Genomic DNA, 11,865 nt, shown 5'->3' with positions numbered 1-11,865 from the left:
TCAACCCTATGAATTTTCTATGTCCTGAATGCTGACTACTGTGAACTTTTTATACAGTAATGGTGCACTGTTACAAGTTTTGACCGGAAGTTATTTTGCTGAGAAGATACCAAAGGTTAGGTTACTTGTGAGCTAAAATTTTCAATATCAGTAAAATCAGCAAAGATTAGATCACCAAGATACCAAAGGTTAGGTTACCTTTTTATTTGTCTTAATTCTAAGCAAGTGTGACGAATATGTTATATCTCTTCTGAAAGGTTAATGCCATCATTTCATTCAACAATAAATCAGCGACAGAGGCAGTTCCATATTTTGAGCAGGTAATATCACCATTGGTTATGACTAGTCTCTTAAGCTTTGCTTGGTTTAGAATGTGTATTAGTTAATTGTCATTGTTCTCCTACATTTTCCTATTTAAAACTTCATTATATGACTCCGAAAGAGATCCCAGGATACAAATAAAGTAGCTAAACGTTCTTATTTGCCTGATCTTGGGGCTGGGGCTATTATCTTCACAATATTTATTAATGTGTCATTTTTTTTTTTGTGCCAATTGATTTGATTCTGTACTACTACGGAGCTTATTGAACTGTTTTTTCACTTAGTGAGAATTCTATTCTTTAGCAGGGATTATTATATGGCTTTGCTTGCGTTGTATCATCATCACCAAGATAGTTAATATTTTATAGAGATGAACTTGTCCATTGTGTATGATCATAATTCTGAATATAGAGATGACACTAAATCAGGTTCTTTGAATCATGATACAATGATTTGTAAAGCACGTAATGGGGCTAACAAGCTTAGCTCTCTGTTTGAAGGAAAAGCATTTTTCAGTCACTAGGATTTGTCTCTTTTTTCATTTTTGATTTATTTATCATGTTCTTGCAGGTTTTGAGACCGCAAGTGGAGGAGTCAAGATGAGAGATGAGCACTAAGGTACCAGTTGTTCCTGCTCCTTTTCTTACTTGTTTTTTTGTGTGCACATGAACAAGGTAAATTCCTTCCTTTTTGTTATTTTTTTTGTGTTTTCAAGATTTTGACGACTGAAATCAAATGGGGTACAATTGATCAGTCCACTTCTGTTCGGATTTATTGTTTTTATTTTATTTAAGCAATTGACTTTTGTATCACTCTGATTTTAGAATCAAGAATTTTTGTTTTGTTTTTTTTGTTCTTGGTTACTTGGTCTGCGGATTCTTGGTTTTTGTTTTTGTGTTCTTGGTTACTCCTTTGGTTTTTTACTTAAATAAACTCAGATCCGTTTTTGGTTTTGGTTACTTGGTATGCGGATTCTTAGTTTTGGGGCTTTTAAGTTTTGATGTTTGTTTTTGTTTTCTTTTTAAACCCAAAACAGATCATTGACAGACATTAATCTAATAGTGTTCTGCCAGATTCTATTTTGGGGACATTGTCCCGAGCAAAATCGTGAACTGTTGGCTTGGTAGTGCATGCATGTTGGGAATTGGAAAAGAGGTTGCGTTTTGTAGGCTAAATAAGTCTTAAGACAAAAGACATAGAACCAAAGAGTTCTCAAAGTTTGGTACCCTCGGCTGATAAAAACCATAAGACATGAATTACTGACCTTGCGGCTTAATGATTCCTAAGACAAAGACATAAAAGAACCAAAGAGCTCTGATTGGTACCATTGGCTTGGAAAAACCATAAGACAAAGGAGTCAAAAGACATTGGAAGGGTAGGGCATGCATGTAAGGAAATGAGTTGCGATATGTTGGATTGAGCGGACTAANTACTTAAATAAACTCAGATCCGTTTTTGGTTTTGGTTACTTGGTATGCGGATTCTTAGTTTTGGGGCTTTTAAGTTTTGATGTTTGTTTTTGTTTTCTTTTTAAACCCAAAACAGATCATTGACAGACATTAATCTAATAGTGTTCTGCCAGATTCTATTTTGGGGACATTGTCCCGAGCAAAATCGTGAACTGTTGGCTTGGTAGTGCATGCATGTTGGGAATTGGAAAAGAGGTTGCGTTTTGTAGGCTAAATAAGTCTTAAGACAAAAGACATAGAACCAAAGAGTTCTCAAAGTTTGGTACCCTCGGCTGATAAAAACCATAAGACATGAATTACTGACCTTGCGGCTTAATGATTCCTAAGACAAAGACATAAAAGAACCAAAGAGCTCTGATTGGTACCATTGGCTTGGAAAAACCATAAGACAAAGGAGTCAAAAGACATTGGAAGGGTAGGGCATGCATGTAAGGAAATGAGTTGCGATATGTTGGATTGAGCGGACTAAAGAAATCTTAAGACAAGATTGTGACTTGTTTGATGGTAAAAATGACCAGAAATTGGACCAACGTACAGCTTAAAGAAGTTTAGCCCAACGAGGTAAGTATATACATTCACATAAAATGAAGACTAACAAATTCTTTTTTCTTTTCCTTTCAGGTATGTGCTTCTCAAGTTACGGTGTTCAGATTGTCAAGACTTTTGATAGGTATATATGCTTTCAAACCTTTTTATTTTTGTTTAAGTGCTTTCCAAACTTGTTTGTAATTAGTATATGAAAATCACAAGTGAAAGACACATACATCATCCTGAACTCCAAAGTGGTAGTTTATGGTGCTTTTATCAACCAACCCTTAATGATGACGCAGTTGGGAACAGATTCCAATTCGAGAGACTAGTTATTATTTTCAGTTTGAAAATCATAAAAATTGCTAGCGTTTCTAGATGAACACATTGTGTATTTTGATTTACTATTCTCTATGTTTCAGTGCTTGTGTATCATAAGCTCTCTTATTCTATATAGTGGATGTAGAGTCTCTCCTAGATTAACTTATGTAGATTGTGTTTGTGTTCCTTGAACCTTGAAAGTATTTTCTTTCCTTGTGCTCTAAAACTTTGGTGATTGTTTTAAACATGTGAATGACATCCTAGGATTTTGCATCATCCACTGAGTAAAGGTTGATTTTACTTTGGCTTTGGAAACATTATCTTCTGTGTTGAAAATACTTAATATCTCTGTTTTGGTGTTTGTATGTATAAATAACTTTTTTCATTTAATGAAATAGATGCATCTTGGGATCTACTGTAGTTACTTATTTTTAAATGTCTGTGATAGTACTGCACATTATGGTAATAATATTATTGAATCTCGAATGTCTTTGTTTTGCATTATGCTCTAAACCCTTGGTAGTTGTTCTAAGCATGTGAAACTGGAATTCTGCATTTATTATATCTATACACTAACTGAACTATGGTAATAATATTAATCTCGAATGTCTTTGTTTTGCGTTATGCTCTAAACCCTTGGTGATTGTTGTAAGCATGTGAAACCAGATTATGGAATTCCGCATTATACTCTAATGAATATTGTGTTAGATTCTATAATTTATACCCCTTGGCTTGAGTGTTTACTATATCTATACACTAACTGAAAATGTCATAAATTCTCTTGTTTTACGAAATAGATGAACATAGTTGAGACTCGTGCAGATTATGACAGTATTTTTGTTAAATCATGAATGGATTTGTTTCGTGTTATGTTCTCAATCCTTGGTGATCGGTACAAACATGTTAACTGACATTCTCAAAATTTGCATCATACACTTGTATGATTATTATGTTAGTTTTTACCACTTGTTGTACTCTCTGCCTTGATCTTTTTACAACACTAGTGCCTATCTTTTGGTCTCTTAGTCTTTGCGCTTGGAACTCTATCGAATGATTGGTGTATTTAGTTAGAATGCAATGTGTATTTCTTTATTCTGTTCTATGCCTTTTGTTTTAATCACACTTTTCTTTTTGATTGATGTCAAAATTCAGTTGTAGCCTTTCGGTATACATCTATTCCATTTTTACCATTCAATTTTGGTTGTTGTTGTTGTTTGTTTGTGCTAAACGCACAACTTGAATTTCGATGTTAGTTTTGTTGAAAAACATAGTTTTTGTATTTTTTTGTATGGTCATGAACATACATAAAATATAATTTTTTAGCTTTGTTGTGTTAGATTATAAAATATGTATGGTCATGAACACCGTTCTGGCATTTTTGGTTGGAAAAAGAATGATATATCATTTTGCGTTTCGAAATAGTTAGTGTGGTAAATATAATATACCAAATTAAAGATATACTATCAATTTTTATGATTGGTTATGAGGATGTAGATAAGACTTTCAAATTTTAATCGTTTGTTTAATCCTTGGTTCCATATGATTAAACGTATAACTTGAGGTTGAACTGATACCACCAGATATAAGTTAGATATTCAAAGAAACTTGTATTCATACTAGGAGTGGGTATTTTGTTTTGGAAGTTATGTATTCCGTTAGAACATGGAACCGAAAAAATAATGAGTTTTTTACAAACAAAAATTAAAGAGAAAATAGTTTACTTTTTCTACATGAACTTATAAAATTGTATAAATTTATATCTATAGATTAAACATAAAATCAGGATGATACGGTAAACTCCAAAATCTATATATTGAATTTCAACTTGAAAACTCAAACATAAGAACCCAGCGAATCCACACATCTGACAAACCAGCAGCTAAAAGTATATCCTCCAGGAAATCTCATCGAATATGGTCATAAGTTTTCTCCAAATACAACTTAAGTAACATTCACCCCTTTCTCCCTTTCTTTCGCTTCATAGAGTGCACTGTCTCCTGCACTACTATTATATTATAAATACTCAATTAGAGAGTCTTCTCATGCTCTAGTATCTGATCCAGTTCTTTAATAAGAGCATCCTCTCTTTGTAGCAACCCATCAAATTGGTGCTGATCTAACTCATCCTGCACTCGCTGAACCTCACCCAACAACTCTTCCTTTCGTCTATTCACATCCCCAAAAACTTCTTTATTCCACTTTTTCAAAGCAACCCGCAGGGAATTCAATGCCACCGGAGTTGTCATGTCACTTCTCCAAGACGACACTAAAAGCTCCTTAAAACCAGTATGCACCAACCAAGCAGCCTCAAATCTGAAAGGACGTCGACGGGGATCCCGACATACTTCAAGCTCACTTGAAGACGCAGGGGCGTATGATCAGATGCCAAAAAGGGGAGATGAGTGACCGACGCCTCTAGCCACTTCAACCGAGCTTGAGCACAACATAGTACACGATCTAACCTTTTGGCAACAAAAAACCTATGTTCCCGACCTCTCTGCCAAGTAAAATTGTTACTGCTCTAACCCATGTCAATTAAGGATTCTTCATTAATCCATTCTTCGAATGCTAATGAATCTGCGGATAATCTCCCATTCCCTCGAGTTCTCTCATCAATACGAACAATAGTATTGAAGTCTCCACCCACCACCAATGGTCCATCAATACCTTGTATAACCTGATGAAGCTTATCCCATAATCCACTCCTCCGATTAACTGAAGGGGTCGCATAAACTACAATAACGTTCAAAACATCCAAACCATTTTCCCACTTAACATAAATGTACTGATCCTACGCCTCCATAATCACAACATTACCCACATTCGACCTCCGTAAGAGCCACAACCCCCCCCCCCCCCCCCTTNTTCCCTCGAGTTCTCTCATCAATACGAACAATAGTATTGAAGTCTCCACCCACCACCAATGGTCCATCAATACCTTGTATAACCTGATGAAGCTTATCCCATAATCCACTCCTCCGATTAACTGAAGGGGTCGCATAAACTACAATAACGTTCAAAACATCCAAACCATTTTCCCACTTAACATAAATGTACTGATCCTACGCCTCCATAATCACAACATTACCCACATTCGACCTCCGTAAGAGCCACAACCCCCCCCCCTCCACTTTGGCCTTCAACATCCACCCGAAACAAGTGATCAAACCCTAGACCTGACAAATACGACTTGCTCCCTCACCTCCTGCGTGAGTTTCAAATAAAGCAAGAATATCCGTACTGAACTTCTTCAACAGATAACGAATCAACCCTCGAAAGTTGGGTATATTTGCCCCCGGCAATTCCAGAATATACAATTCATGATGATTACCTCCAACAAAGTAAGAACCACTGGGGCAACTTGTTATTGCAACCCACCATCCGTCGTCGAACCATCGCTTTACAGCCAAGGTCCACCATCGCATGATCACCGCTACTCCCTGACTGCTCAGAATCCTCCCCCAATTCATTCTCCCGGATCAACTCCGTACTACTGGACTGAATCCGAGCAAAACCACCACCAGGACTCTCTAGAGCCTCCTTTTCAACTTGGGGTCGCTTGCCATTCACCGTAAACTCTGTTTCACCTTTTGTTGGACCAAAAATTAATCCCTTAACAGGCCGATTAACCTTAGTCATTTTGGGCCGCAACGTGTGCTTCATCTGCCCCTTACGTTGGGCTTCCTCTGTCCTAAACTTCCCTGATGAGGCCCAATAGCTCCATTGTCCAGAGTGGCCCCAAAAACCACTTTTCTCGCTTGAGTACCACTCTTTCCTTCCTGAATCTGATTTGAATAATCAACATTCTCCTTATTCGCTCCATGAATGATTCTTCTTTCCTTTTCTACCGGGGTTGCCAAATCAACAGCTAACCTACCAAAACTATTCGAGACTGCGATATTTGCGGGATTATTCTCTCTCCGAGAATCACGGTGGTGGTTTCCTTTATTCACGTTTCCCCCATAACCGCCAACGGGTTGGTTTACCGTGAGGGTTCTGACGTCTTCCCCCGGTGTCTCACCTCAATAAACCCATCCCCCGCTTGGGCAGGTGCATTTTCCGTCGCTCTACCTACCACTACTGACGACATAGGAGAGAGAATTAGATGTCCATGGGAGTCACTTCCCGATCATGGACTCTACTGGGACACGAGTGAATTAGATGTCCATACAAACCACATCCTGCACAGATCTCCAATAACCCCTCATAAGCCACAAAGTAACATTCACCATTTACCATGATAGTGCCTTTAAGTGATCGTTTCAAATTAACCTCCACAAAACTCTAGCGAACCTTGCTCTCTCCACATTCAAGGTTGTTCGATCAACCCTAATAGGATTCCCCAGGCCTCTAGTCATCCTCACTAGGATCTCATTATGATAAAAATTAAACGGTAGATTCGCCAACATCAACCACACCGGTGTTGTGGCAATCTTATCTTTCAACGGATCAAACTCCAACGACCAAGCTTGCACTAGAACATAGCTCCCAAAGACTCTCCAAGGCCCACCAGTCAAAGCTGCGAGGTACTCTTCCTCGTTTCCAAACTGCACCATGTAAAAGTGTCTAGGCAGATCCACAATATTCAGTGTACCAGCCGGCTTCCATAACTCTCGCAGCCGTCGGCCAAGCATCGAGATCGGGACATTTCGACCGAGTACCTTGGCAATCATACAGTTCCGCCACAAGCTATTCATAGCATCCAACACCTCCTTCCCTATAGTGACCACTGGTTCACCATCCTCTCCATCCGGGAACGCTAACGACACACTCTCCGCCACAAACGCCGCATCAACCACCACCTCTGGTACCAGCCTCCTACCAACATTTGTTCCCACCACTTTCTGGACCCAAGTCCCCAGAGCATCCAGCGGATCACCTGGTGGGCGGTCCTTCTCATCAATATCCTCCATAGTTGCATCTTGCTCACTATTCGAAACCCTAAAATCGCCTTTAGTCGCCATTGTTTATGTAAAATACTTTTTAAAAGGTTATAAAAACATATCAATTAATAAAAGTAAAGAAGATATATATAACTTATTAACATAAAACGAAATGTTTTTTTTTGTTAGTATTATTACCATAGTAATTTAACAACAGGTTTTCAATAGTTATTATAATTGATTATAAGGAGGAATATATTACTCTTGAATTATCTCCAACTCATTAACAGAAAATTTCATTTACAATAAATATAGATTTATATATATTTATACATAAATATAGAAATGACAACAGATGAGTGGATATCGTGATATGTGATTATTTATATATATCTTAGTATATAAACTAATTAAACTCAATATTTAGTGTGATTATTGATCAAAAATGAAAATATTGATAACTGAAAAAGAATATACGTTCTAATTGTATATACTTATGTTTGCTATTAAAAGTATTAAGACATAACTCTTATCATTATAAATAAACTTATTACCCAAAAAATCATGAGATATTTAAAATCAATAATTATTAGATTATGCAAAATTGTTATAATTATTCGACAAACTATAAATATAAATTTGATCTTTAAAACACACAAAAAACACATATTGCAATAAATTGTAACATTTTATATATACTTTCTCCACATGTTAACATATTTCACGGGTGAAATATATTTTTATGCGATTATGTCTAGATTTTGGAGTTTCATTATTTTTTCATAATGGTTTTTTTTTTTGTAATACTCCGTCATTTAAATAAAAAACTAGATGAGAATCCGCCCAATGTGTGGGTTTAAAGTTTTATAAATTAAATTTAATTTAACAAAAATATATTAAAATTTGTTGTATGTTATTTATAAATTTTATTTTTGTTATGTTATTTTTATTTAACAAATCTTTTATGTATGTTACTATTAAAAGTGTATTTTTACAAATATATTAAAAAAGTATACTCTATTTTGCAAATATATTCTTTATCACCATCTAGAAAATATCTATATGAACACATTAAACCAACTATTTTACTTCACTTCTGCATAGTTATTTAATTACTTAAATTATTGGCTCAAAAAACATTTTGAAGAAAAAATATACTACATAATATACTAACCAATGATGTATCATCACAATAATGTATGCTCACCATGGAGAAAACTTCAGCTCTGCCCTCATCCCTTATGGAGAGAACCTTGCGTCCAACCTCCTCCACCATGGAGAGAACCTTGGCTCTGCTTTCCTCCTTTGGGGAGATAACCTTGTGTCCAACCTTCTCTACCATAGAGAAAATCTCGGCTCTGCACTCCTTCTGTGTGGAGAGAAAATATTCACGTCTTTTTGCTATCTCAAAATGGTTTGCTCATACAACCAATGAAAGTAAAAGCTTTTTTCTAACATCACAAAATCTTTTGATAGTAACTAATGTTAAAATTTCCAATGTATTCATGCAAGTGTCTTTGACAAACCATGATGTAGCATCTGTTTCTGTAACACCTCAACCACCACCTTGCTTAGTGAGCCCATGTCCACTTTCAGTCTATAAGCCCACCTTCCTAAGTGGGCTCTACATCTATTCCCGACCCGTGAACCCAACCATATTTGATGGTCGGTTTGTTATGTCTGGGAGGTTTTTAAAACTTGTTTACCGATCCTACAAATCAATAAATGAACTTTTTCTGTGTTTTGTCTTCACTCGCACAGTTCCGACAATCACTTCCAGGAAGGCCACCCACTATGAAATTCTCTCAGGATCCTTAACCGAAAAAAGAAGTGCATTTTGATGACATATGTGGCAAAATCAATTCTTTTAAACTTATCCGGAAACCAGAATGTCACAGACTTTAAGCTCCTATGAATCTATCAAGAACGATTTATGTTTTTTCAATCTATCTGTCTATGTTTGTTGTAAGTTGTTGGTTAATTAGCGTATTTTATCCATCTATTAGGTTGATGAGTTTCTATTCGCTATCTCCTTTTGGGATTGAATGAATAATGGTAACAATGATGTTTGCCAAAAAAACGGTTTATGATCAACCAATCAAGATTGAGAAATTATAAGAAAATTAATTTGGCATAATTAAAGAAACAATATAAAATTATAAGCACGGTAATATATAAATCGCAAATAATTCAAAGAAGAAATTAAAATATAAATTAAATAAAATAATCTAATCTAAAAATATTAAAATAACATTTAAAATACAATATTAAGAAAAGAAGATGCATATATTAATATATTTTTTGGTCAACATATTAACCTTACCTATTCCCGACAGAAAAATGAAAAAGTAGGAAAAAATTGTAGTTTAAAAAAATTTACCTTCAACGGATCAAACTCCGATCGACCTTAGCCCTTTGTAGTTATAAGAAGGAAAGATTCACTTATATTCTTGGATACTTATATTCTTGGATGGATTCAATAATATTAGCCCTTTATATCTTCGTATATAATGTTTCAGGAAATATTCAATAATATTCATGAAAGATATCTTTAAATTCAAGAAGACTTTCATGAAAATTTTAAAAAAAAATTGGCCAAAACAACTTACAAGAGATTGTAAAAACATTAATTCAAATTCATGAAAGACTTCTTGAAAAATAGGAATGATTCTTACATATTTAGTAAGGATTTCTCTAATTTCAGGAAGGCTTTCATTGAGAAAAAAAAAAGAAGAGATTTGTGATACATTACCCCTTACTAATGGAGTAATTTGTGATATACTGGAACAAAAGATAAATAAAGAGATTTATACATATTTCTCAAAGTTTAGGAAGGATTCCATAATGGTTAGGAAGACGTCCTTGAATTTTATGAAGGTTGTCTTAAATATTTGAAACCATCATCTATGTGGCTAAAAGCATTGATCTTACAGGTAGTGTAACTTTTTTCTTTCAAATATGTTAACAAAATGTATAAGTAATTAAGAACATAAGTATGTGTCTTCTAGAGTAGAGACACACACGACATAAGAGTTAGTCAAATACAAGCTGACACGGCATAAGTTTGTCTTGGCCATTCCATGCTGAGCTCACGCAAGATCTGATTTACCATGAAGGGTGTGCAATCTGTCTTCCCAAGAACAATTTTCTCACGATATGTGTACAGTTCCTTGTACACAATACCCGTAAGACCATTCATCATTACCATATACCTGCCCAAAATTATAAGGAGACGTCATAAAATCCGTTTAGGAAAGTCTTCTTAATATTTACGGGTCTCTTCCTAAAAGTTCAATTATGCTTCCTAAATTTTTGACAAAGGCTTATTCAATAATATTTCTGTGAGAAACTCTATGATATTAACCTATGAAAGAAATTCCAAAGCAATAAGCAAACTAATCTCTACCAGGAACACTAGCTTGTCTCTCTCTTTTCTTGACAACTATTAATGGAGTGTCATCACATGAAAATTTGATAAAAGCACACAATATTAACCATCCATGTTAGTAGATTGACACAAGATTTCACTAAAATACCTCAAATGTTTTGTGTTGTGCTTGCCAATAAATCCGTAGATAAATTGGGTCTGCCTGTTATAAAACCCCTAGATAAATCCAAACATATTGGTCATCATCATAAATGTCTTCGTAAAACTCTCAAGCTGCACACAATTCACAAAACTCATTCCCAAAATTTGAAACAAAGAGACCCAAGTCAAATTTGAAATTGAATTCAAATCATCTTAGTGACATCACTCTGAAGTCTCTTCATTGTATTAGAAACTGAAGCATTCACTATTATCAAACTCTCCTGCAATTTTCTGAAGAACAAGATAGTCAAATCAAAAAACACATCGGATTAAAAAAAAGTCAAAACCGGGTCTAACCTTTTCACCATCGGCGAGAGAAAGCATTTGAAACGCAATGGAGAGAGAATCAACATGAGATTGCAGCTCGGCAATTTATTTATCTTTCTTGGTGACAAGTTCTCGGAGATCTGATGACTCCGATTCGAGAGCAGATATGCGTAGAGAAATCCAAAATCTTGGTTCTCTGCTTACAAATCTGAACTTGATTCACCAATTTTACAGCTTCTCCAGATCTGACATATTCGTCGTTAATCCCAAATTCGATTGGTGAAGAAGAAGCTCGTGAAGAAGAAGAAGAAGAAGAAGCTCGTGAAAATAATTTTTCCTTTTTTTATAAATTTAATAATTACCTTAAAGAAATATTAATAAAATAAAAATGCTAGTTTTTTAAAAGTCGAGAATATGTGCTAGTTTTTTAAGAAAAACATAGAATCTTGTTATTATAGGGTATTTCTCTTTTTTTAATATCTTTTTC

General features: G+C 35.1%; 2 long non-coding RNA genes across 6 annotated transcripts in view; both read left to right on the top strand.

Annotated features, from left to right (window-relative positions):
• The window catches only part of LOC104741858, a 4,045-nt gene extending 2,302 nt beyond the window's left edge, over positions 1-1,743 (top strand). For 3 of the 5 annotated variants that reach the window (XR_002035033.1, XR_760390.2, XR_002035032.1), the window contains 4 exons: positions 58-115; positions 258-320; positions 892-939; positions 1,384-1,743. This is a non-coding gene — a long non-coding RNA (uncharacterized LOC104741858). Of the gene's footprint in view, positions 1-57; positions 116-257; positions 321-627; positions 847-891; positions 940-1,383 lie in introns of those variants that run through there. The other 2 variants (XR_760391.2, XR_002035034.1) reach the window with 2 other exon arrangements.
• LOC104741857 lies at positions 1,760-4,058 on the top strand. Its single transcript, XR_002035031.1, has 2 exons — positions 1,760-2,321; positions 2,412-4,058. It is a non-coding gene; the product is annotated as an uncharacterized LOC104741857 (long non-coding RNA).

This window comes from Camelina sativa, chromosome 14, assembly GCF_000633955.1.
Source record: "Camelina sativa cultivar DH55 chromosome 14, Cs, whole genome shotgun sequence".
Lineage (NCBI taxonomy): Eukaryota > Viridiplantae > Streptophyta > Magnoliopsida > Brassicales > Brassicaceae > Camelina > Camelina sativa.
This window is presented reverse-complemented; position numbering and strand designations above follow the sequence as displayed.